Below are 27,872 nucleotides of genomic sequence, written 5' to 3' on the forward strand. Positions count from 1 at the left end.
GATAGATGAGTAGGTACGTGGATAGGAAGATTGGTGATTGCATGGATGGTTTGTTGGATAGATAAATGGATAGATGCATTAATGGATGGGTATATGGGTGGCTGAATAGATACATGATGGATAAATGACAGGAATAATGATGGATGGATGGAAGAATGGATGGCAAAATAGATTAATGATTGGATATATTAAGTTGGATAGATGGATGGACAGGCAGATGGATGGTTGTAAAGAAGGATGGATAAGTTGATGAATACTTGGATAGATGGATGATGGGTGGTGGATGGATGGTTGGATTGATTGATGAGTGGTTGGACAGATTGACGGATGGATACGTGGATAGATAGATAATTACCAAGATAGATGGTTCGATAGATGAAGGTGACCAGTGATTTCCATATAATTTACATGTATATCTGGCCCTATAGATATTTATGAGCGTTATATGTATAGGGATTTTCTGGTTCAAAAGTGTGCCAAATGTTTCACACACAATTTGATACATAAACAGAACATTTTTTTTTAATTCACAGGATTTCATAGTTCACTGGCAAAATAAATAATGGGTTTTAATTTGACCGCTTCAGCCTGAGGACGTGTTCTGTTTTATCGTGGCTATCTTCAGACTATTTAATTCAGCTTCTGGACTTCTGGAACTGGAAGGTTAGATGTCACTTAACCCTCTTTCAGTTAGATCTGTCTGTCTCTGTCTGTCTGTCTCTCTTTCTGTCTCTGTCTGTCTGCTTGTCTGTCTGTATGTGTCTCTATCTCGGTCTCTCTCTGAGTCTGTCTGTCTCTGTCTCTCTCTCTCTCTCTCTCTCTCTCTCTCTCTCTCTCTCTCTCCAGACCTTTTTATTCAGCTCATAGGCGACTTACAGAGCTGGAGAGGGTTGGTTATGATCTTAGTTAGCCCCTTCAGCACGAGGGGCCTGTATTAAGTGGCATAAATTCGTCTAGAAGCAACAAGAACAAACAAACAAAAGGACGTCACTAAGATTGATGGTGTTTTTTTTTTTTTTTCACTGCTGGAGATGCCTTCCTTATATAATATCGTCTGAGAGAGAGAGAGGGAGGGAGGAAGGGAGGGGGGGTAACCCGTGTTAATGGAGTTCATTGAGATTATTCCCAAACAAAAATTTACCCAGGAATGTACACTGCTTTGATTATTATTATTATTATTATCATCATCATCATCATCATCATTATTTATTTATTTATTTATTTTACCAGGTGGAGCCAGGGAGTCAGGTGGATAGCACACTTGCCTCGCACGACGGGGACCAGGCATCACATGGTAAGCAACTTCAGTTTATGTTTATCTTCTATTTTTCTTGGTTTTGTGCATGTTTTTGTACGCTTACCGTCTGTCCGGATTCACCTATATTGTATACAACAGGTTTTTACGAAATCACATAGTAATTGGATTTTATATTAATTTTTGTGATTGTTTTATATATGTGTGTTTTTCACGTGTCCAGGTCTCATCTGCGTTCGGCTGTATTAAAAAAAAATTGCCAGCTGCCACTCATTTCGTTTCCATACACTTATCACCCCACACTACTAAAGCATCCCTCAGCCATATCCCTCGGTCCGACGGATCAGGGGACAGATATCCAGTCGTAACTATATATATATATATATATATATAATCAGAGACGGAGCATCTTCCCATGTTCCATTCTGTCTGGAAAATATATATGTTGGCTGTGAAAAGGAAATAATTGGAAACAATTAATTTTTGTGGGTAGGACAAGGAATGGAGAAAGCAGAATGTTCTCATGCTGTTTGTCCTTTCTTAAAAACAAGACATAGTTACGACGCGGAATTAATCAAACGTTCCCTATTAAATCGGTCTTCGTTGCCATTCAGGCCTCGTAAAACAAGACTTAGACGTATATACTGATGCGTCCCATCCATGAAGACTCATAAACAAACCGGCGTCTATTGTATACACTCAAGTAGGGGGAGGTGGTGGCTGAGTGGTTAGAGGATGAGAAAGTCTTAGCTTTTATTCAGTGTGATCGGTGGGTATTAGCGCCGTTGTGGTGACTTGTAAAGATGTAAGGGTTATAGAACTGTTAGGCCTCAAGGAACAGGTTATCAAGTCTGTGTCCAGAATCTGATACTTAAAAAAAAAATGCATCATAAAGTAGAAGTGTATCAATGACCGCGTGTGTGTGTGTGTGTGTGTGTGTGTGTGTGTGTGTGAGAGAGAGAGAGAGAGAGAGAGAGAGAATCAGTATTTGTACTCTAGTGATATTAACCTGAAGTAGTGACCGTATTTTTCCCTGTTATATTAAACGGTGTCCTATATTATAATGGAACTAGATTGCATTCCCCCTCCCCTCCGCTCCCCTGCATCCCCCTCCTCTTCCCCCACTCACCTCACTCGTCTTCTCTTCCCCTCCCCCACTCCCTTGCATGCTGTACCTCTCCCCCCTCACCTGTATCCTGCGCCCTCCCCTCTCCCGTCCTCCTTTCTCCCTCCCTCTTTACATCCTCTCGTCCTTCCCCTCCCCATTACCTACCCCCCTCCCTTTTCTCACCCCTTGTACACCCTTCCCATTTCTTCATCTATACTCTCATTCCTCCCCTCTCCCTTCCTCTTCTCTTTCTTTTTCCATTCTCTCTTCCCGTCTTCCCTCTCTCCTACCCTCTCCTTTCTGTCCCCTACCTTTTCCTCTCTTTCCCCGTACCTTTTCCTCTCTTTCCCCGTATCTTTTCCTCTCTTTCCCCGTACCTTTTCCTCTCTTTCCCTTACCTTCTCTCTTCCCTCCCCTCTCTTTCACTCCCTTCTCCAGTCTCTCCCCTCCCCTCCACTCTCCTCTTTTTTCTCTTGTCTCCTCTCTTTTCCATCCCCTCTTCCCATTTCTTTTCCCTGCCCTCTCCTCTCGTTTCCCTTCCCTCTCCTATCTCTTCCCTCCCCTCTCCTCTCTTTTCCCTCCCCTGTCTTTTCCCTACCCTTTCCTCTTTCCCCAACCTTTTCCTCTTTTCCCTGCTGTCTCCCCTTTCCCCCTTTTCTTTTTCCATTATCTCCTGTCTTCTTCGTTCTTCTAAATTTTTTCCCCACTCTTCTTTCACCATCCCCACCTCATCTTCCCCCCGTCTTTTTACGCACAAGGTAGACAGCAAGATCAGAAGCTAAGAAAATAATAAGCAAGTAAGCAAGATAAACAACAACGGTGTATAGCATAAACAAGGAACGTGATAAACAGAGTAGTAGAAGCCATGGAAAATGCAAAGACAATAAACAAAGAAAACAGACATACTAATATTTCTGCACAGGTTGATTAAGAAAGACCAAACAACGTAAACAAAAGGTAAACAATAAATGACTGAAGACAAAGAGATAAACATGAGATAAGCTGATAAAAAAAATAAAGATAAAAGAAAAGTGGACAAGATAAACAGGTAAATGAATTAAGAGGTGTACGAGATAGATGAATGAAGTAAACATGAACTAATCTGATAAAATTGATAACCAGGTGGGCAAGATCAATAGATAGAGGTGTTAGAGGTAAACGAGATGGAGAAATAAAACTAAAGGTGAATAATTAAAAGATGATTACAAAAATGAAAATAAAAACAGTAGATAAACAGGATAAAAATAAACAAAACGTGCATTGTAAATAAGAAAGTAAACAAATAAACAAATTAAGTTGGAAATAAAGTAAATAACGCATGATCAAGGTAAAGCAAGGTAAATATTGCATCACCTCCAGAGCGCTAATTCTGTTGTGTTCCCCTGAGAGAGAGAGACAGACAGACAGAGAGAGAGAGAGAGTAATCCCATTTGAGGGTAAACAACACCATAAACAACAAGTGTACACATGGAAGATTAGATTTATTTACAAGAACAGAGAAATAAGTAAACATGATAAATAAAAAATAAATTGAAAGATAAGACATAATAAAAATAAAGAAATAGAAGTTGTGCGATCATCGAAAATACAGTAGAAAGAAAGCCATGGAAATATTGCGTGGGGAGTGAGTAAGAGAGCGAGAGTGTGAGAAAGTGAGTTAGGAGTGTGTGAGAAAGTGAGAGAGTGTTTGTGTAAATAACCGTAGCTAGTAAGAGTAAGGGAATAATGAGTGAGTGAGAAAGCAAGACATTAGAGACAGTATGATTGTGCAAGAAAGTTTGAGTGTGAGTCTGTGAAGGTAGAGTAGGTCAGATAAACAAACAGGAAGTAGGAACATGCAAAGAAAATAAGCGATAGAGATAACCAATGTAGCACAAACAAGATAAACACGGCATTATACAACTTGATAAATACGTTACGGTATGAGTAGGACAACGAGGTAAACACAAGATTATAAACAAGGTAAACAGTAAGCAATATTTTAAACAAGGTAAACAGTAAGCAAGATTATAAACAAAGTAAACAGTAAGCAAGATTATAAACAAAGTAAACAGTAAGCAAGATTATAAACAAGGTAAACAGTAAACAAGATTATAAACAAGGTAAACAGTAAGCAAGATTATAAACAAGGTAAACAGTAAACAAGATTATAAACAAGGTAAACAGTAAGCAAGATTATAAACAAAGTAAACAATATATAAAATAAACCTGTAATAATATGCAAGATATTGATAAACACACATGCAATAAACAAAGAAGGTAAATATACACGATAAACAGGTACACAATCAAATATGAGAGATACGGAAAAATTAAACAAGAAACAATAAACAAGGTATGCAAAAGAAGAAGTATCCGATAAGCAAGAGAAATAAGAGAATAAGCAAGGAAAACAATAAGCAGCATAAACAAGGTGATCAGTATGAAATGTAAACAGACTACACGTGATAAACAAAGGCCGCCAAACAATAACAAAGCAGTTGCAGTAAACAAATTAACAGCCAAACAAGAAATCACGGAAAGAAATAAACAATGCCAATGTGATAATCCTACTGTTTGCATGGTACAAAACGAGAGAGAGAGAGAGAGGGAGAGAGAGAGAGAGAGCGGGTAGCCAATAGCAGAGCCAGGCTTCCCCTCGGCTTCCCCTGATTGGCGGAAGCTGTACGACTGTCCCCTCCCCCTTATATCTCCCCCCCCATCTGCCCCCGTTTTCCCCCCTTCCTCCTGTTTCCCTTCTCCATTCCCCCCACTCCCTCCCCCCTCTCCTCTACCACAAGCCTCTCGCTTTCCCTCTCTACGCTTTTCTCTCGTCCCCCTCCTCTCTCTCTCGTCCCCCTCCTCTCTCTCTCTCTTTGACCTGTCCTCCCCCCCCTCTCTGCTCTTCCCCCTTATCTATATTCCCTTATTCCCCCTCTCATTCCCATTCTTCCCCCCCCCTCAATTCCGCACCACCGTTCTCTCTCCTGTTCTCTCTCCCCACTCCACTCTCTCTGAATTCTCTTCTCCTGCTCTCCTCCCCTGCCTTTTCTCCCCTTCCACTCACCCCCTCCATCGTATTCCTTCTTCCCCCTTAATCGGTTTGAACCCCACTCCCTCTCTTTCCTCCCTCCCTCTCAAACGTTCTCTCTCTCTCTCTCTCTCTCTCTCTCTCTCTCGTCTCCCTTGCGGCATGTCTTCTTTACTATCCTTATCCTCATCTCATAGTATTAGATATCGTAGTTGTATTTTATATTCCAAACAGCCCCGAAAGACCCATTAAGCCTTGTTTGCTGTCCTTTGTACTCCTTTGAACTCCTTTGTTTCCTTCTTTCCCCCTCCCTCGTATTCGGTCCGACCATCCCCCGCACCCTGCTCTCTCTCTCTCTCTCTCTCTCTCTCTCTCTCTCTCCCCTCCCCTAATGCTTTCCTCTTTTCCTCTCACCTCCTCCCCGCCTCCCCTTCGTCTCTCCTCCCCCTATAACCCCCCCGCTCTCTACTCTTTTTTCCCCTTTTTCCCTACTCACTTTCCCTGCCCACACTCTCTCTCTCTCACCCTCTCTTCCTCTCAATTCTCTTTCCCACCCCTCTTTATCAACCGTCTCTTGCTCCATCCCGTTCCTCCTTCCCCTTCCTCTTTAGTTTTTCATTTCCTCTAATCTCTTCCCCTCCTCCTGCTCTCTGTTCCCACCATCTCCCTCTCTATTCCCCCTTCCATATCTTCCTTATCCCCATCTCCTCCTCCCTGCTTCCCACACATCTCGTCTCTCCTTCCTTTCTCCAATTTTTTACGTCCCCAAACTGTCCATATAATCTCTTCCTCCCTCCCCACTCTGTCCATTTCCTTCTTTCTGTGATGTTTCTCTCTCATTTTCTGTTTATTTCTTAACTTCCTGCCTAATGCCTCCTCTCCCCCACCCCTTCCCCTCCCATGCTTTCCTCTCTGATTTACTCCACTCTCCCTGCCACACTCTTTATCCTCTCCTCCCCATTCATATACTCCCCGCCCCTCTGTCCCCTCACTGGCTTCCCATCCTTCCCTCACTCCTGTCCTTCCCCTCACATCCACCCTCTTCATTTCCTTCCTACCCCCATCCTCTCCCTCTGTCCTTTATCCTCCCTCCCACTCTCCTTCATTCCCCCCTCCCACTCTCCTCTCCCCCTTCCCTCCTCCCCCATCTATCCTCCTCCCCCTCCTATCTTCCTCCTGCACTACACATTTTTGTCCCTGGTGAAATAGCATACCTCTATATCTCAGTTCAGGTGCCCCCTCTGTCTATCGTGTCGGCTGCCTGTTTATCTATCCATTTATCTGTGTATCCGTCCAACCCTGATCTCTTCTTTATCTCCTTAATCTGCTTTATATTTATCACTTACTTTGTCTTTCTCTACATGGCAAGGGCTGCATTTTTTTTTTTTTTTTTTTTTTTTTTTTTTACTCGACGGTGTGGCTGTCGGTCATATGCCCATTCGCTTTACTTAGGCTACTTTGATCCCTATTCTCGGATGCGGCTAGTTAATATCAATTTGTATGTTATTTATGCTGAGTGTGGTGGTATTTGAATGATTTAAATGGCACAGAAAAAGATAGTAAAGGGGTAATAAGCAAAATAAATTGCTTAGGAAGAGGTGATAGGGAGCTTTTGTAACACCTCTTTATTCTGCACATTACACCTTAATATCCTCTTGTGTATAATTGGTTTAAGCTGAATATTTAAAGCTGTATAAGTACCGTTCAGAAGCATGATAACAAATGTGAAAAATAAATCGCTAGGGAAGAGACTTTGCGAATCTTCTTATACCACCTAAGATAAACCCTTTTATCCTGCAGTCATTAAGAAGTCTAGTTTTGTGTGGATCGTAAGGCCTGTGAAGTGGAGCCGAGAATTTAGAAGGATTAAATGAGAGTGGATGATGGATGGATGGATGGATGGATGGAAAATCTCATATATTGGGCGGGAAGTCTTCAGCATTTATGTTTTTCTGTCAGTGTTTCTGGATCCCTCACACCCCGTTCATTAGTGGGATGATGATGATGATGACTGATGATGATAGTGGTGGTGATGATGATTGATGACGATGATGATGATGATGACAGTGATGATGATAGTGGTGATGGTGATGATTGATGACGATGATGATGACAGTGATGATGATAGTGGTGGTGGTGATGATTGATGACGATGATGACAGTGATGATGATAGTGGTGGTGGTGATGATTGATGATAATGATGATGATGATGATGCCTTTGTTCACTTGGCCTGTCAGTCTGTCTGTCCTTTCGTTATCTCTTCTTTTTCGTCTGTCTCAGTTGCCTACCTGTCCCTTAACCTCTTTGTCTGCCAGCCCATATCTTATCTTGTTTGTCTAATTATCACTGCCCAACGTGTATCTACGATTTTTTTTTTTTTTTTTTACCTGTCTGCCCTTGGATCAATTATCTGTTTTTCCTCAGATTATCTATATATGTGTATTTATCCGTCATTTACCTATTTCTTTTTTGTTTTATCTGTGTTTATATTTCGTTTATCTTTTAATATGTCGCCTCGTATCTATTTACCTCTCTCTCCCGTTATACCTGTCGATGCTTTATTTAATCATCATTGCTCTTTATCTCCATTCATCCTTCGTCTGTTTTCTTTACCCACATATTTGTCTATCGTATATTTTATCTATATGCATTGTCTATCCCTCCATCCGTCTCTTCGTCATCGGTTCTTCTCATCGGTGTATCTACCTTCGTTTATCTTCATTTGTCTGCTGTTACTCGTAATTTTATTTTTATTTTATTAATCGTATATGCCTACCTGTTTATCAATTTTTACATTATCTTCCCTAGCCGTTTCTGCCTCTCTCCTTATCAGTCTCCCTATCTGTATCCGTATATCTATCCATCTGCCCACCTGTCTATCTATCTTTTTGTATCCTGTTATAATCTATTTGTTTGTTTTCATTTTTTCGCTTTTATTTGTTCCGTTGCTTATACTTCCCCCAAGCATCTGTCGACTTGTTTACCTGTCAGCATTTATCTATCAGCCGATCCATTTCTGCAGTATTTGCTATTTCTCTTCACCTGTACACTTATTTCAGAACTTGTTTATCTCTATCCTCTTTCGAAGGTGTTTTTCTATTAGTCTTTTCGTCTCTCAATCAGCGTCTCTGCACACTTCTGTCAAGCCCGTTTTAGCCCGCCTTTGTCTGTCAGATATCGTGTTTCTATCTATTTTCCTTGGCTGTTCCACCATATTTGTATCTATCGGCGTGTATCTATCCCGCTTTGCTTAGCCTGTCTTTCATATCAGGTTATTTCCGTCCATCTTCCTGTATTTCTGTCTGTCTTTGTCCCCACTGCTGTACTTCGTTATATCTGTCTTTCTTGTGTTACTGACTTATTTCTTCTCATATCAGTCACTTCCCTCTCATGTTATTCTTATCGCACATTTATCTCTTGTTTATATATTGCATTTCACTTCTCTCATTTCTTGTCTGTCTCATTTCTCTCACTTATTCCTATTAATTACGATAGTTTTGTCTCATTTCCATCATATTTATCATTACACACTTTTCTTCTCATTTCTGTCACGCTTTGGTTTATAATGTTAATCGCATTTCTGTCCTTTACCTCAGTTTTGTCATTTTCTTCATATCACTCATTTCCATTATCATTTCTGTCACTTGTATGTTGTTTGTTTTCTCTGTCAATTAATGTCTCATTTCTTGTATTTCTTGTTTGTCTCATCTCTTTAACTCATTGTCACATTCCTATCATTGTTTCTCTTTTCTGTCATACATTTGTTGTCTTTTCTGCCACTCACTTCTCTATTTTTTTTCCTCATCATATTTCTTGTCTGTCTCTTTTTATAATTTAGTCTAATTTCTATCACATTTCGTTCGTCTGTTTCATTTCTGTCACATTTCTTTCGTCTGGTTCATTTTTGCCACTCACTTCTGTCTAATTTCTTTCATCATCATATTTCTTGTCTGTCTCAGTTTTCAAGCACTCTTTTCTATCACATTTATCTGTTTCATGTTTCTCACCTTTTTGCTTCTGTTACCATTAGTTTCTCCTCTTTAGTAATCATTTTGCCTCTTTGTCTGTAAATTTGAGTGTTTGTATATTTCTCGTACTTTTTTCTTATTGTTCTTACTATGTTTATCCGCTAATCCAGCCGTGTATATTCCTTGTATAAGATGTTATGTAATTAATGTACCCAGCTTGTACCATCTCTCTCTCTCTCTCTCTCTCTCTCTCTCTCTCTCTCTCTCTCTCTCTCTCTCTCTCTCTCTCTCTCTCTCTCTCTCTCTCCATTTGTCAGTCTGTTCATCTTTGACTATTTCATCTTTGTTTATAATTTGTTCATTGGTAATTTGGTCTGTCCACGTTATCTATCTGTCTAGTTTCTCTATCTATCTTAAGACCCATAGTTTGCCCTTGAGTCTAGTTTCTTTGTGTCCACGCGTATGTCTTTGTTCTCATCGCAAACAACAATACCAGCAACAAGAACAACAACAACAGGAGCTACATCTGCCCCTCCCCCCACAGACACACATACATCTTTTCAAACACCTGTATTCCGGTTTGTGTGTGTGTGTGTGTGTGTGTGTGTGTGTGTGTGTGTGTGTGTGTGTGTGTACGGTACGTTTCTGCATGTTTTCGCAGGTGAATAAGTTGGTTTGTTTTAGTGTCTACATGACGCTTTACACATGCACACATTTATACATCCATATTTTTCATAATTGCGCATACTCTGTACTGCACACACACACACACACACACACACACACACACACACACACACACACACACACACACACACACACACACACACACACACACACACAGAAAGAGAGAAAGTACCACAGACCAGCCTTTGATATGAATTCCATTAAACAGAACACAAAGGAAAGCAAATGCCGACTCATTTGGTATACAACCCTCAAAAATATATATATATATATATATATATATATATATATATATATATATATATATATATATATATATATATATATATATATGACATTATTTTAAAAACACTAGTTATCTAAATCCGTCATTTTAAAAATACGTGAAATATGTCTTGAAATGATAAGGTTTTTGTAATCATATTTTTATATATGGGATGTCATCTTTACAGGATAATCATTTGGTATATAAATTATTGAAATTTCGAAAACTGAATAGGGCTTGATGAACTTTGTGCAATGAAAAATGTTTGCGAAATAATCTTATATGATTTCGAAAAGGCAAAATATAAGTTTAGAGAAATAATTGGCCGTTGCCTTGTTAATATTTCAGACTGCTAGTTCAGGAAATGTAATTGATGTATATTGCACTAGCAGCGTTGCAAAACTATGCTTATACATGAACCCTGGATACTCGTTGAAGGGGTGGGGTGGTTAGTAATTCCTTTCGTTCTCTGCTGGTCAGCTAGAGTACAACCGGGAGTAAAAGTTTGCCGACACTTGCAGCTGTGGCAGTGGAAGGTGTTGTGTGATTATGAAGCACACGACACAAGATTATGAGGAGGAAAGATACTCTCTGTCCGTTGGGGGGTGAATGACAAATATAGATGGGGCATAGTTAGTGCAGAGAATTGTCGCCGAATTTTTACTCATAGCTGTATACTTATGAGACAGTTTTGTGATCACCCTGTACCCATACCATTTGTTGAGGGAAGTTGCAGCTGGGCATTTAAACCGAGGATGGGGTTGGAGAGAGAAACCTTCATGTGGTACCACCGATATAGCTGGGCGGCTTCACTGCCCGGTTATGCGAACGTCCCTCAGCTCTCTCCCTATGCCCCAATTGGAGGTTGGTGGACTGCAGAAAAAGGGAAGCATCAGTCTTCAGTCCACCGGGTTCATGTTTCAGATGAGCTTGAGTTCTCAGCAACAGCAGTAACACCGAATGAAGACCTTTCGCCTAGTGTTAACTCGACTTCCAGTTATTTATTTTATTTATTTTAGTTTTATTTTTTGCATTTTATATTCGACTAATGTCAGATGATTGTTGTGCTTGAGAAAAACATGAGGGACAAAAAAAGTCAGGAATTAAAATAATCATATTTCATCACGCCACGACAGAGGATTATATTTGCTCACAAACTTAACCAAAATGTGAAGGTGGTATTGTTTCGGTTTTTACTACACCGTGCGAGTAACAGCGCCATCATGAACTACTTCCCATGTAGTCAGGCAACACTTCGAACTACCACTTATCACTTTACGGTGGGTATGTGTTCAGTGTAAAGTTCTCCCACCTATAGTTCTTTCATCTTCAACTTGGTTCAGATTGTCGTCGTGGTGCATCTGATTTCACGTAGCTGAGTAGCAGAAGATGATGCTAGAATATCGTGGAAAATACGTGATCGGATGTATAAAGACAGCCTTGTGATAGATAGTCAGTGTGTTTTCGTCCGACGGAATTGGACACACAGCTTGGACAGTGTGTTGTGGTTGCTTAATAGTTGAAGATTCTGAATTATGTGTTAGGACTGAGTTTCCCTGGTTACTATATTCTCTTCATTTTACCTTGGCCAAAAATTGTCATCCGTCCATCTTGAATACCGAGTTTTATTAATGAACACAAGAATATGAGCTAGTCACGAAGGAGTGCTACAGAAAGGATGTAGAGCCACAGTATTGTCCTTTACTGTAACCGAGCTGCGTGAATCAAGCTGCAAAGCAATGAAAATCTGAGTCAGGTTAAAGTGAATGAACTATAATCATATATATCGTCCAGTCTTACAACGCCTGATATCAGTTGGACGAAAGGGATTACAGATTTTTGTCACGCGAAAACAAACTTTAGAAAAATCCCTGTTCTTACCTGTCACCGGAACTTCTGATGACACTTTGTGGTAAAGTGAGGCTCGAGCAGGCTGCCGATATCCGATGGTTATCCCCTCCCCCCCTTATTATTATTATTATTATTATTATTATTATTATTACTATTATCATCATCATCATCACATCATCATCATCATCATCATCATCATCATCATCATTAGTCCGTCTGTCTTTCCGTCCGGGCCTGTATCTCGTAAACTGCCTGGTGGCTTGGCTTAATATCACAAAGAAAGATAGAGTATGTGTCGTAGTTGATGCCCGTACAATGTCAAATTGCTATTTACTGGCTATGACCATACCGTATATGGAAAAATCTGTCTTGTGTTATATTTTGGAAACTTCTTGCTGGATTCTCCTCATATCTTTAAAAAAAATATAGTGTATGAGTCTTAGTTTATGTCTTTATATATGAAATTGCTACTTTGTTAGTATTCTACGAGCTACTTCCATATTAGAAAACTAATCTGGAAATAGCTGTATCTTGGAAACTAGGCAACATGCTGGATCATCGTCACTTCTTAAGAAAGACAGTGTACGAGTCATAGTTTATGCCCCTATATATGAAACTGCCGTACCTACTGATGCATATCTATATATTCTATACCAAATGGTGGGGTTACGTCTTTGCTTGTTGATGTTATTTTTATTATTATTATTATTATTATTTTAACCCTTTGAATCAGGTGTTGTGTTTTTTTTTATTTTCTTGCATCCACCAGGCTATTGTATTCCACTTAAGGGAGTTTTCGATCTGAAGAAATTATATATAGCCATCATTATCTCCTTCAGTATGTGACGTTCTTCCTGACAGACACCTCGCCTAGTCAGTGTCTGTTTTGCCATATCAAGCATGGAGATGGAGATCCGTAGACTTATTTGATTATTTATTAATTTTTTAATGTTACTACCACCAGACAATTATTATTTTTCCAGTTTTCGGGAGACTTGGGCCGGTATTCTCTTCTGTTGAGGAAGCTCCCTAGCACCTTATCCTAAGCGATTTATTTTGTGTATTACACCTTATTATCTTATGTTATATAAATCCTTACAATATCGCCATACTTTGCTTAAATAACGTACAAAAGGACACTAACCAGTCATATTCAAAAATAAATCGCTAAAGAAGAGGTGTCAGGGAGCTTCCTTACCCGATGAGAATACGAGCCTTGGCGTTGAGTGTGGGAGTTATAAAGTCTCCAGTAATGTATTCAGTACCTTGATTATAGTTTTCTCCGGACGATTTTATTCAGCTCAGAGGAGACATCAGACTGAAGGGACTAGCGTTTCCACAACCCATTCAGTACGCTGTGTGTGTGTGTGTGTGTGTGTGTGTGTGTGTGTGTGTGTGTGTGTGTAGAAACAGTATCCAATCGCCAGTTCAGAACGAGGACGTCTTGCTCCTTTATTGATACTGCCAGACGATTTTACGTAGCCTAGGGGAGACTTACTATTAAATGGTTAAAAGAATTCGATACAGTTGACGATGCAGAGTGAATATATGGGTAGTTAAGGGTGGCATAGGGAAGGGAAGGATTGAGGGAAGGTAGGATTTTCTGTTTCACTCTCTTACTCTCTGTCTGTCTCTCTGTCTGTCCATCTGTTCGTCTCTGTCTGTCTGTCTGTCCGTATGTGTCTGTATCTGTCCATCAGTCTGTCTATGTCTGTAATTATCTAACTGCATGTCTATTTGTCTGTGTTTGTATGTCTGTTTAACTATAAATATGCAGAGAGAGAGAGAGAGAGAGAGGATCTGTAAATGTTACTATATATTCCTAAAATTTGAAAATAGTATGGTTAGATTTAGATGATGGCTGTGTGTACATGTGTCAGGGTTATGTGTGCGTGTGTCATGTGTATTAAATCTGTATTACTTATGAAGGCTTTGAGAGTTGGAGCTAGTAAAAGAGAGAGAGAGAGACGCATCTCCCATACCAATGAATTATTCCACTTGTGTCCCCACACATAATTCTCTCTCTCTCTCTCTCTCTCTCTCTCTCAAGCTTTCCCTTACTCACGAAAACAACGTACAGAGAGAGAGAGAGAGAGAGAGAGAGAGAGAGAGAGAGAGAGAATTAGGAAGAGAAAAGTTGTGCAGAGAGTTTTGCCGTTCATAAGAGCTCGGTGTCTTTGAGTGTTTATGTCGTGTGTGTGTGTGTGTGTGTGTGTGTGTGTGTGTGTGTGTGTGTGTGTGTGTGTGTGTGTGTGTGAGACAGACAGAGACATACAGACAGACAGGCAGGCAGGCAGGAAGAAAGGGAAAGAAAGAAAGAGAGTAATGCGTTTATGCAAAACTTATGTGAGTTTTTTAAGGGAGAGGAAAATTGTTGGAAAATGTGTGAAAATGAGAAGAAATGTACCATTGTCAAAGGATGTTGCTCTGAAGATGTGTGTGTGTGTGTGTGTGTGTGTGTGTGTGTGTGTGTCCGTGAGTGGCAGGTGTTTAGTCAATATATGCGGGTCATCACCTTTACCCTCATCCTGCCTCACCCTTCCATGCCTCACCCCTCCCTTACTCACACTTCCCTCCTCACCTCACCCCTCCCTTACTCACACTTCCCTCCTCACCTCACCCCTCCCTTACTCACACTTCCCTCCTCACCTCACCCCTCCCTTACTCACACTTCCCTCCTCACCTCACCCCTCCCTTACTCACACTTCCCTCCTCACCTCACCCCTCCCTTACTCACACTTCCCTCCTCACCTCACCCCTCCCTCCTCCCTTCTTTCCCTCATTCCCTCCCTTCCTGCATACTTCTTCACCTCCCCTCCCTGCTTCACCCTCCCTAACTTCTTCCTTACTCACACCTTCGTTCCTCATCCTACTCTGCCTCATCCCACACTGCCTCATCTCACCCTGCCTTATCCCACCTTACCTCACCACACCCTGTCCCATCACCGCATCCTGCCTCACCACACCATGCCTCATTCCAGCCTACCTTACCCTACATCACCACACACTACCTCACCTCATCACACCCATCCTCACCCCTCCCAGTTCACCCTTCCCTGCCTCATCTCACCCTGCCTCATCCCAGCTCTGCCTCACCACGCAGTGTTTCATCACCACACCCTGCCTCACCGCACCCTGCCCCACCACCCTCTGCCTCATCACTACACTGTGCTTTACCACACCCTCTTTCACCGCACTCTGCCCCACCGCACCGTGCCCCACTCCCCTCAGCCTTATCACCACACTGTGCCTCACAGCACCCTGTCTCACCGCTTCTTGCCTCACCACTCCCAGCTCACCGCGCCCTGTCTCCCCACACCTTACCTCACCTCCCCCTGCCTCACCACTCCCAGCTCACCGCACCCTGCCTTGCCACACCTTGCCTCACCATTCTCAGCCACACCACTTCCAGCTCACCGCACCCTGCCTAGCTTCACCCCTCCCTACCTTACCTTTCTCTGCCCCACCACTCCCAGCTCACCGCACCCTGCCTCACCCCTCGTCTTTCATTAATCTAAACTTTTCTCCTAACCTCACTTTCTCTCCTTTCCCTCCTCCTCAATTTCCTTTTTCTTATTTGTTTGTCTCCTCCGTTTCTCTCTCTCTCTCTCTCTCTCTCTCTCTCTCTGTCACAAGCTATCGTACTGATGGGGTTAAATGTCCGCTATCCTTTTCGTCCTATTTTTCGCCATCCACTCTCATATTTTCCGATTTTCTTTTATAGTCACCTTTCACCATTTTTGCATCAGTCTTCTGTCCTCCCCCTCCACTTACCGTTTCGACTTTCCTCTTGAATTCATCTCCCCTCTCCTGAATGATCACCTTTCCCATACCTCTCGCCCCCTCTCCATACCCCTCTTCCCTTTCCCCCTCTCCATACCCCTCTTCCCTTTCCCCCTCTCTATACCCCTCTTCCCTTTCCCCCTCTCCATACCCCTCTTCCCCATGCCCCTCTCCGTTCCCCTCTTCCCTTCCCCCCCTCTCCATTCCCCTCTTCCATTTCCCCTCTCTCCATTTCCCTCTTCCCTTTCCCCCCTCTCCATACTCCTCTTTCTCCTCTCCCCTCCTCTTTCCCCTCTTCCTATACCTTCCCATCTCCCCTTCCTCCCATGTTCTCCTTTTCCTCATTCTTTCCTCCCCATCCTCCTCCCCACCCCCCTTCATCCTCCCGTCTTGTCTTCCTTCTTCCCTCTTCTCTTTCTCATCCCCATTCACTCCCCTCCTCCCTGCGCTCGTTTCTCCTCTCGCATCCCCTTCCTCAAGTCCTTTTTGTATCCTGACTGCCGTCCCCCTCTCTCCCCGTTCCCTATTCCCCTCCCCTCCCTCTCCCTTTCCCCCCTTCCCCGTTCCCTTCCCCCTCCTCCCCTTCCTACCCCCATTTCCACCACAACTGCCCTAAATGGCCCTCTTAATAACCACTTGCCCCATAATAACTCCAATTACCGACACATATAACTCAAAAAAGCAGACTTTTTTTTTTTTTTTTTCATATTTTTTTCCCATAGACTAGTAGTAAAAGGTTTATTTGGCGTGGTTGTGAGTTTCATTTTTTCATATTTCTCTCTCTCTCTCTCTCTCTCTCTCTCACTTCCTTCTTCCCTCCCGCCCTGCCTCCTTATTTGGACTGTTCTTTCCCATGTTTTTCTTCCCTTCTTTCTCCACTCCGCTTTCCTTGCGCAGCATTTTCCCTCGATTCTTCTTCCTTTCCTCGTCTCATCTCTCCTTCATCCCTCGCTTCCCTTCCTCATTTAAATTCTTCTGTTTGCTTCCTTTCGTTGGTTCCCTTCCCTCCACATTCCTTTATTCCTTGCGTTCCTCCTTTCTTTGCCGTTTCTTGCGATTTTCCTTCATTTTTTTAACTTGTCTTGCGTTTCTTACCATTTTCCTATTGTGATTACTGCTCTGTCTCCCTCTTCCCCCTTCTGTATCTTTTCCCACCTTCTTTTCCTTGTTTTATCCGTCTCGTCATCCTTCACTCATATCTTCAATCCCTTAGGCTCCTTTGTTTCTTTTGTACTGCATTCCTGCTTCCTTCTCTCCCTTCCTTCTCATATTCCCCCCTTCAAGCCTTCACTTCTCTCCTTATCTCCTATCTTCATTGCTTTCTCGCTATGTCTCCTCTCTTCCTTGCTTTCTCGCTATATCTCCTCTTTTCCATGCTTTCTCCCTGTATCTCCTCTCTTCCTTGCTTTCTCTCTTCACCTCCTCCTCCTAGCATCCTCTCTTTTCAAAACCTAGCCTTTCTCCCGCTTCCTTCTTTCCTTTCGTCCCAGAAGCCTTTACTCCTCCCTTTCACTCCCCCTTCCTCTCCTCACGTCTGCCTTCACTCCTTTCCTCCATCTCCTGCTTTCCATTTTTCTGTGATCTTTATTTAACTTTGCTACTCTTCCCTGAGTTCATTCTCCTCCTCTTTTTTTTTTTTTTTTTCGTTTTTGTTATACTTTTTCGTCGCGTCCTCTCTCTCTTTCTCCTTTCCATCCCTTCCTCCTTCCTTCCTTCCTTTTTTCCTTCCTTCCTTCCAAAATCTTTCTCTTAACTTCCTCAGTCCTCCTCTCTTTCTCGACTGCCATCCATTCCCTTATCTCTCGGTAAGTGTTTCTAATTCTGTGTGTGTGTGTGTGTGTGTGTGTGTGTGTGTGTGTGCTAGAGAGAGAGAGAGAGTACATAAGGAAGAAACAATAAGTTAAAGGTATGGTGAGAAGACTGGAGATGGATTGTGTGTGTGTGTGTGTGTGTGTGTGTGTGTGTGTGTGTGTGTGTGTGTGTGTGTGTTTGTGTGTGTGTGTGTTTGTGTGTGTGTGTGTTTGTGTGTGTGTGTGTGTGTGTGTGTGTGTGAAAATTAGAGAAAATAATGAAAAAATGGTGACGAGAGAGACATCGGGGAGGGTAGTCTGATATAGTTACATAATCCGCCAGAATTTCTAGGTCAGCGTCCACGTTAAATGAGCCGCTTTACTTTCAGTTTTATGATGTAGGCGGCCAGCCGGTGTGTGCGCGTGCGCTTGTGTGTGTGTGTGTGTGTGTGTGTGTGTGTGTGTGTGTGTGTGTGATGTACTTGAGTAAGTGTACGAATATATGGTGTCAGTATTTAGTTTGGAATCTGCGTGTGTGTGTGTGTGTGTGTGTGTGTGTGTGTGTGTGTGTGTGTGTGTGTGTGTGTGTGTGTGTGTGTGCGCGCCTGCCTGCCTGCATGCATCATGTACTTGAGTAAGTGTATGTGTACGAATTATGCCCTTCTGTATTTAGTTTGGAATCTGTGTGTGTGTGTGTGTGTGTGTGTGTGTGTGTGTGTGTGTGTGTGTGTGTGTGTGTGTGTGTGTGTACACGTGTACCGGCGGCTGCTCCCAGAACCAGTCCTCCATGACGGCCAAGAGCCAGAAACTTTATCAATGAAGAGGTGTTTTAGGTGCGAGGTACACATGCGAGCTGAGAGGTGTCTGTGTGTGCAGGTGTGTGAGTGAGGAACTGGTGTGAGGTGCAGATGTGGCAGGTGTGCATTTGCGTGTGTGTATGCGTCAGCCTGTGCGTCATACATGTCGGTGATGGCTGCAAGGATCTATGTTATCGGTAATCAGCTGACGGTGGCGGTGGTAAACTCGGGGACGTCCCCTTTTTGTCGCATCCCGACGGGCCGGGAACTTCTCTAACACCTCCCATCATTCATCGCCTCCGCCAATCATCCTATTCCGTCGGGAGGAAGGAGGTGGGGGGAGGAGAACAAACTTTTGCGTGCGCGCGTGTGTGTATGTGAGTGTGGGAGCGAGTGAGTGTGTGTGTGAGAGAGAGGCTCGCGGCAGCCGACAACTCCCTGGCGCGAGACTGGGTTACTGGGAGAAAGCTCGGCAGCGCGTGAGGCCCTCAGTGTTGGGATAGCCTTCAGTGAGGGAGGTTGTGCGTCCTTCTTTCCCCGGCGTTCTCTGTGCCGTATCGAGCCCCCATCCACCGAGGCCAGTTACTCCTTGGTTGCCTCAGGATTACCCAGCGGACCGGCGATACCCCCTCCGGCGTGTCCTATGGCCTGAGGAGGAGGGCCCCCAGCGCGATGACGTAGAGGTGGTGTAAACGAGTGAGATTTTTCGAGGCAGTTTTAACATCCCACCCTTTAGTGTTGCCTGGCTCGCCACTGGACCAAACCCGCCGTCCGAATACCTTCTCTCTTGGCCTCGTCCCGGCAACCCCGTTTTTAGGGGCGTGTGTGTGTTCGATTCCCTGGAAACCCCTGCACACATTGGTGAATTTTTTAGTGGAGTGTTGGTGTAGGCATAATATTTTTGTGTTGTGTTGGTGAGAAAAGAGTTTGAAAAGCGTCCAGAGGAGAAGAAGAGGTAAACATTGACCTGCAGTGAGCGTTCAAGGGGAGCCAAGGTACTTTTTTACCCGCGTCCGAATCCCGTAGTTGGACCCCGGCATCGTCTTCTAAGGAGGGAACACCCGGCGTCGACTTCGTCGTCTCTTGCACCCACAGAACGACAGGTAAGGATCAACATTTTTAGTCGCTGATTTGATCGTGATTTGGCAGGCCTGTTGTTTTGAGCGAGAGAGAGAGAGAGAGAGAGAGAGAGAGAGAGGAACAGATAGAAAGAAGGAATGACAGAAGGAAAGGAGGATGGAGGAAGAAACGGACCAAAGATGGATGTAAGATTAGAAGGAAGGGGACCACGCCAATGTTAGAATAATAAAAAAAGAGAATAAATAGAATGATAGGTACAAGGGGTGGATGGGTAGGTGGGAGGGTGTGGATAAGTTGGTTGTAGTGATCAAGAAGTAGTGCCACGTTTGAAGGGACAGGTTGTTTGTTGGTCTGTTGTCGGCTAGCGCTGTTACTAGGTTTGTGTGTGTGTGTGTGTGTGTGTGTGTGTGTGTGTGTGTGTGTGTGTGTGTGTGAATAACGATATTGGGTCCTTGTGGGTAGCATTTACCACTTCAGCCACGGGACATTTTTTTGTCTTTTATCTCTGCCATTTTATTAGTCTCATTCTCAGCCCCCTCGTATTGAACGGGGTAATGAAAATTGTATGTACCCCTCTCTCTTTCCAGCTCGTTAAAAAAAGAAAAAAAAAAATAGAATCGTACAGTGACAGCAAGAACAGCGTAAGAAAAGTCGATATTGTAGTGAACATGCTTAGGGGACGATCTAAAATTGGGCTGGGCGTGCTAGGTTTGCGGGTTCAGGTTAGGTTAGCGGGTTCTGTCGTAGTCTGGCCCTAAAATGTTGCTAGATTTGTGTTTTTGTGTTAGGTTTTATCTTGGTTCAAACGAAAAGCAGGTTAAATTAGGCAGGTTTCTAGGTTGTTTTGGGGAAGGTTAGCCTGCTCTTGTTTAGTTTCGAGTTTCTCCGTAGTTATAAGTAGTTTCGGCCTAAACTGAGTGTGTTATTTTAGATTTTTAAGGTTAGTGTGTTATATGGAAGAGTTTAGGTTAGGGTGGTCGGTTTATCTGGCGTAAAGTGGAGTAGAGCAGGGTTTATAATGGTTAGGTGTGTATGCTCTATTATAGATTATCCTGAAAATGAAAAGCCTCGATGGGTTGTTGGATTAGGAAGGTTATGGGGTTGGCTTGATTTTTTATTTTTTCTAAATAATATTCCACCTTCATCTGAGCATGTTAATTCAGTGTTTTTAGGTTAAGTTTGTTTTAGCCTACTTTAATTTCGCCATGGATTTAGCGCGATGTATTTGGTGGGTTTATAGGCAAGGTTAGTTTTTTGTCTCTGCCTTATTTTTGCTACGGGTTTAATTAGAATTTTTGTGGGGGTTAAGTTTGCATTACCTTTTTTTCTCGGCAGATTTTGCGAGTTACATTAGAGTTTGTAGGTTAGTGGTAGTTTCATCGTTAATTTAGCGTGTTAGGTGCGTTTGTTTTTATTTTTCTACCCATAAATAGGCAGTTGTTTGTGAGATAGGCGATTTGTTGGTTTAGGCTGGTGTTTTTTAGTCTTTATTTCATCTTAAGTTATTCCTTTGTTAGATTAGGGCTGTTAGCGTAGGTTAGTATGCATTAGTCCTAGTTTTACTTTAAATTGAAATTTTTAAGGTAGATTAGCTTGTTTTAACCTAATTGACCTTGCATTATTAGCATGTTAGAGTTGAAAAAGTTTGTTCTAGTTAGTTATAATGTTAGTTTTATCTTAACACATTAATTATTGGTATGAAGTTAAATTAGGTTGAATTTATGCCCTGTCGGTTGGGTTCTGAGTTAGTTTGGATTTTTAAGGCAGGTTAAGAGGAACTCCGATTTTGGTTTTCCTAGATTGTGCTTTCATTACGGTGGCATCTGCTGTTCATTCTGTCCTTGGTTCAGGTACACACTTTTACTCAACTTGAAAGAAGACCTCAATGAAGGTGTAAGTGAAGCGGATATCTGTTCACCGTCCCTTCCTCGGCATGGGCAGCGTCTCCAAAGATGTACCGGTATAGTCGCCTGGAGATAATAAGAATTAGAAAAGACGTGGGTAAAGGGGTCAGATGATGATGATGGTGGTAGTGATGGTGATGATGATGATGGTGTTGATAATGATGGTGATGATGATAATGTTGATGGTGATGATGATGATGATGATAATGATAAAAAGACGCGTTCGTAGTGGAGTTGTATTGTTTGACCACTTCAGTCCAATAACGAGCCACCTTTTCTCGTCACCACCAAACGTTTGCATTCAGCTTAGAAGAAACTTTTCGAAGTGGGGGGGGGGAGTGGATATAACCCTCATTAATTTCTTTCAACCAGGGGGCTCGCAGAAGGTGAAGAAAATCGTCTGAAGGTAGCCAGAATGCTGTGAAGAAAGTGCGTCATTGTACTGAAGTGTTAGAGATGAGTGCACTGTTAACGCCGAGCGGCACTGTGTTGACCGCATTACTTGGCACTGTTGGCACGGGCGGGGGAAAAGTGGCACTCGGGGTGGAGGGAGGCTGCGAGGGCGGGGAGGAGGGTAAAGAGATGACACAAGAAGGGAGGGAGGGAGGGAGGATGTTAGTGGGGGAAGAGGGGAGGTTGGAGTGACAGGAAGGGGATGGGAAGGGGAGACGGGATGTTAGAGACGGGGAGAGGGGGGGTGAGGATGTGAGAGAACGGTGGAGGGGGAGGCGGCATGTTGGAGGTGGGGAAGGGGGTGATGGAGGTTACACAGGGAAGGGAGGGAGGAGGGGTTATGTAGGAGGAGGGAGGGAGGGAGCAGGGGTTATGTAGGAGGAGGGAGGAGTGAAATAAAGGAACGGGAAGGGGGTGAGTTAGGAGGTGGGGAAAGGGGAGGGGGAGGAGAGGGGAGGGGGTGCAACAGGATAAGCGTTCACACCTGACCAGTATCTTCCATTTAGCCCAGTTTACCTTGAGTGTCTCGCCTCTTCATAGCCTACTGCTGCCCCCTCCTCCCTCCCGCAAATCCGTACGGGTTGAGGAGGGGGCAGACAGACGACGTGCCTGGTGTTTTTTTTATTTATTACTGTACCGGTATGCCATTTTTATTCCTTCATTTTCTCTGTTTCATTATTTTAGTATCACACCTTTCGCTAAATACAGGTATACAGAATAAGTAAATAAGAATAAGAGCGAGAGGATGTAGTGGGTGTGAAGTGGGGGAGAGAGTAAAACCGGTCTCCATATTTACTGTTTTCTATTCATTTTAACATAGTAATCGTCTGGCCTCAGCAAGAACAGAATATTGGAGTTGTTTCGACCGTGAGAGTGTTAACTTGGCTTCATATTGCGATCTCTGTGTCTTGAATGGGGAGCTATAACGCAAGATCAACGCTAGAATTTGGTGTTAGTCACGAAGTATTACGAAAAGGATGTACAGCCGCAGTAGTGTCCTATTTTGCCATTGAGGTACGAGGAATAGTATGCAAAAGGACGAGAATTTCAGCCAAAGTGAGGTGAACGAACTATAATTCCATTACCATTTTGTAGCTGCTGTCTGTCTTTTTCATTTGCTGCTTCCCCCCAGATAATAATAATAAAATAAAATAAAACAGGGGGGGGGGATTATAAGACCGATTTGCACGCTCTACTAGTATATTCCGTTTAGCTTCCTGTACCTTCACTGTCTTATTTTCATTCTCTGTTAACGTCATCCCATTAAAAAAAAAGGTGGGAGTTGAGGGTGGCAAAGTGAGAGGGAAATTCAAGTATTGTGCATCCAGGTATTCATATTCTCTTATTACCCTACATTTCTTTCATATACCGGTGCCTTACCATGCATTTTGTTTCTCCATCTTCCTTTTTAAGCAGTGCGCAGATCCGCCCCCCTCCCCCCCCCAAAAAAAAAAAAAAAAAGGGGGGGGGCGAGCATAACGAGGTGGAGGGGATCGGTATGGTAACGGAGGATAAGGAGGGGAGAGGGATGGCAACGGAATGAGGGAAGGGTAACGAAGGGGAGGGGGGAGGGAGAGGGGAGGATACCGGCGGGGAGGAGGGAGGGAGGGGTGGATATCGGAGGGGAGGGGAGAAGGAAGGGGGAGGCAGAGGGGATGATATCAGACGGTCGGGGAGAGAAGTGATATCTTGAAAGGGGAAAGGGAAAGTACGAATGGAGGAAGAAAGCTGAGAATGGAGGAGGAGGGGTAGAGAAAAGGAGAAGGCATCAGAGAGGAGGAAGGTGTGGGGGGAGAGAGGGAGGGTAACAGAAGGAGTGAGACAGAGGGGAGAAGGGAAGAGGGAGAGGAGGGGAGGGGTATGCTAGTGGAGGTGGGGTAGCGGGGGCAACAGAACCGGTATCCATACTTCTGTCACCCTCACCCTTGAAACCTGACTTCCATGCCTTTTGTCTTGGCTTAAACCTTTCCCCGATCAGCAAATAAAGAAATAAATAATAAACTGCCTCTAGGCGTATATCCCTTTATTGTCCTTATATTTATCGTGTTATGCCTTTTTCTTCCGCGTCCTTTCCCACAACCCCTTTCTTCCCTTCTCTCCCCCCCTCCTCCCCCGTTATAACACAGCAACGCTCCTCTACAATGTTCCTTTTGCCCTGCTTCCCCTCTATTTTTGTCTTTATTTTCCAGAACCCTTTCCCCCCTTCTATTTCTGTCTTCTTCTTGCCCAGTAATTCCCTCACCCTTCATTCCTTCTATCCGACTTTTGTGTGTGTGTTCATGCTATTTCCACATAATTGATGGGTTGCTCTACATCTTTTCCATACCATTTTTTCGTGATTAGCACCTTGTTAAATTCTTGTTGTAGCTCAGTATTGAAGATGGAGATGGCAGTTTTAGGCCAAATTTCAGTGGACAGAGTATTCCGGCGTCCATTTATCCATGTTGTTTTTAATTTTCTGTTGGGTTCGTTCCATCCCACCACCTTAACCTCCCCTTCATCTCACCTCATCTCAGCCTCCCCCTCCCTAGAAGAAAATATGGGGAAGGGAGAGGGGGAGAGGATGGATATCATTGCACTGATCGGTTCTCCACTGCCATCTTTCATTACCATCTTGTTCCTGTATCTCTTATTTTTTCTTCCTTATTTCCTGCAGTCCAGCTCACGACCACGAACCTCCACCTCCCTTAACAGAATGGAGAGGAGGGAGAGGACATCAGGTAGAAAAACCCATCCTTATGGCACTATCGTGTTATTTACTTTCTATAACTGGTATCCTTTATTTGTGTCATTCATTTCCAACAAACTCAGCCCCACCCCTGGTCCATCCACCAAAAAAAATAAAAACAAAAGAAAAAGACAAAAGTGAAAAGAAAAGCAGAGGAAATCGAAACAGCAGCTCATAGGCTACTACCGACTTCCATTTTCTGTATACCTTGTATTACAACCTTTCATTTTCGATCTCAGCCTCCCGAAAAAAAAAAAGTAGATGGATGGGGTAGAAGTTCGCCGGCGTTGGCTCCTGACACGGTGGCACCATAAAGCGGCACTGGACCCCCGCTGTGGCACCGTTATTGGCACTCCGGCACTGTATATATTGCACGTTGAGGGGGTACTAATATACGACATCCCCCCCACGCCCACACACACACGCACCTCGAAGAAAAAGAAGGATGAGTTAAAAAAATCATCACACGAACTGAGGAGTTGGACGAAGAGATTTAAAAAGAAGTCGAAAGAACTGAAACTGAAGATGAAGGAGAATAAAAAAAACGAAAAGATAACACTTGACGAAATATCGAGTAACTCGTCAGGGAAGTTTCCAGCTTGTGGAGTAAAACGGAATGACGACAGAACAACAAAATAGGGGTTTAGAAGTAGGCCAGAAGACGATGAGAACGACCAGCTTCAAATCGGCACATAAATGAAGTAAAATTGGCCTAACGTAAAAAAATGCCTCAAAATACTACTCACACCCCATACACTCATAGAACACCTAAACCTCAGTACATAACCCACATAAGGTTGAGTGACCCATTTATGTACTGCACCACTTCCAGTCCGAAAGCATTTTCTGACAATGTCTTTGGTGGTGTCTTTAGTGGTAAGGAGAAAATCATCTTATTAATGGGATTAATGGGGATTTTTTATAACCACTTCAGTACGAGAGCTGTCCAAGTTGAATAAAGTAATCGTCCGGAAGTGGTTGAAATAGGCGAAAAAAAAAAGAGGTGTCACGAGGCAGAAGGACTTGGCACCTTTCATAAAGTTAGCCGACGTGGTGTACAAAGAGACCGGAAGTGTTGCACCATTTTGTACAGCCGCTCACATGTGGAGTGTACAGGGGCTGGGTGGTGGTGGTGGGGGAGGGAGACCGAGAACGTGGCGATGGGAGAGGGAGGAGAGAGAGGACGGGAATGAGTTGGGCGGGGAACGAGACACGGGAGACAGAACGAGAGAGAGGTGTATATTGGGAGAACGAGGCAAGGGAGACCGAGAACGAAGTGGAAGTGTGTAAATTTGGAGGAGGACTTCAGGGCGAACGGCTCAGAGTGGCGATAAAGTGTGCAAGGAAGGGCACGCTGTGGGAGGAGGAGGAAAGAGGGACAGTGAAGGAGGTGGAGGAGTGTAAAAGTGAAGGACGTGGACGAGGGCGGCTTTTAATGTCGATGAAATGTGTTGCTTATAGAAGAGAGCGTGGTGGTGGAAGGAGGAGGAGGAGGAACGAGAACGAGGAGCAGGAGACCAGAAAGAGGTGGAGGGTAGAGGGACAAAGAGCGTAGGTAGAAGAGTGTAACAGTGGAGGAGGATATGACGGAGGACGGCGTGGAGTGGCGGTAAAATATGGTGCCTTAACGTGTGTGTGGTTCCAGAGTTGGTGGGAGAAGAAGAGGAACACCGCGAACGAGGTGGAAATAAACGATCATGGAGGAGGACTTGAAGGAAAACAGCTTGGAGTGGCGGGAATGGTTAACCCTTTGAATCCGATGACATTCTCTCTCTCTCTCTCTCTCTCTCTCTCTCTCTCTCTCAGATCATTTTATTACCTCCAGACAATTAATTTCAACATAGAAGAGACGTTTCGAACTGGAGGGTTAAAGATAGCCTTCACTAACCCATTTTCTTCTTGGGTACTCTCTTCACCAAGAAAAAGAGAAATCTGTTAGCAACATATCAGTTAAGCAAAATGTGCGTTATGGGATTGAAGGAGTTAAGAGTTTTAACAGAGGATATTATGGCCTTATTGTTTAAAATTATGGGAGTATTCTTTAAAACTAAAAAGGGGAAGGTGTAGGCAAGGCTTGAGTGTGTGTGTGTGTGTGTGTGTGTGTAAATATTAGAAAAAAAAAAGTAATGAACTCTTACTTTGTGGAAATGATTGTGTGTATCTATATCTAACTATACTTAAAATTCTTCACTGCTAACCTTGACTGGGTTTGGTTTAAGGTGAGTAAGCTCTACGTGTTGGTGAGTAAAGTCTAGGTAAGATCTAGGTAATCAAGATATAAGTAGGTAAGATCTAGGTGGATAAGATCTAGCCTAGGCGAGTAAAGATAAGGTGGTTAAGATCTAGGTAAGTATGATGTAGGTAAGATCTGTAGCTGTGTTATCAAATGTAGGTGTAAAAATCATGATCATGAACCGAGGAAGTTGTACAGGTAAACATCGATGTGGAAAGCGATCATTGGCTTATAGTTACGAAACATTTATAATCTGTAACATACTACTGCTCATTACATGTCAGATATATTGCTATTTCTTCAGTATATCTCAGCTATAAATTATTGCTATCACATTGCAAAATCGGCAAATAGATAGCTTCAGATTGCCGCTGCTAAATTCACTTGCAGAATGTTGACAGTTAATCTGTACAGTATGATATTAATATTGTTGTGCAGTTAATAAATTCAGTTACAAAATAAACCAGTTATATTCAGCTACAAATTGCTAGTGATAAATAGTCAACAAAATACCGCTAATGGGTTACAAAATACCTCTGTAGTTTTACACGAACTTGGCCCAGATCTTCGTCCGTTGGTAGCTAATTTCACGTAGCTCAGTGACAGAAAAATACAACAGTGTGGCTCTACATCCATTTCATAGCACTTCTTCGTGACTAGCACCATATTCTGGGGTCATCTCTTACTGCAGCTTAGTTTTTAAGATTTGAGAGAGGCCAGTTGTAGGCCAGGTTAGAGTAAAAGGAGTATAGTAAGTTACAGAATTAAATACTATTACCAGATCATTACAAAATGCTAACAATAAATTCACTTACAAAGCTGCTAATGAATTCAGTTACAAAATATTACTGATCTGTGTTACAGATCAAGCAATACAGACATAATTAATTGATGTGGCAGGGACGTAAAGGAAAATATACAGCCCTACTTGGTCATCAGTTCAGGGTTGACGGTAAAC

The 27,872-nt window shown here is 43.1% G+C and overlaps 1 protein-coding gene across 1 annotated transcript in view; it reads left to right on the forward strand.

The window, feature by feature from the left end:
- The first annotated feature begins 19,040 nt into the window (after positions 1 to 19,040).
- The window catches only part of LOC145393487 (ecdysone receptor-like), a 747,239-nt gene continuing 738,407 nt past the window's right edge, over positions 19,041 to 27,872 (forward strand). The window contains exon 1 of the mRNA XM_080267607.1: positions 19,041 to 19,619. The gene's annotated coding sequence lies outside the window, so the exon portion shown is untranslated. The remainder of the gene's footprint in view (positions 19,620 to 27,872) is intronic.

The sequence above is a fragment of the Coenobita brevimanus genome, chromosome 24 (genome assembly GCF_032717465.1).
Source record: "Coenobita brevimanus isolate Jiangsu-jjx chromosome 24, ASM3271746v2, whole genome shotgun sequence".
NCBI classification, from domain to species: Eukaryota; Metazoa; Arthropoda; class Malacostraca; order Decapoda; family Coenobitidae; genus Coenobita; species Coenobita brevimanus.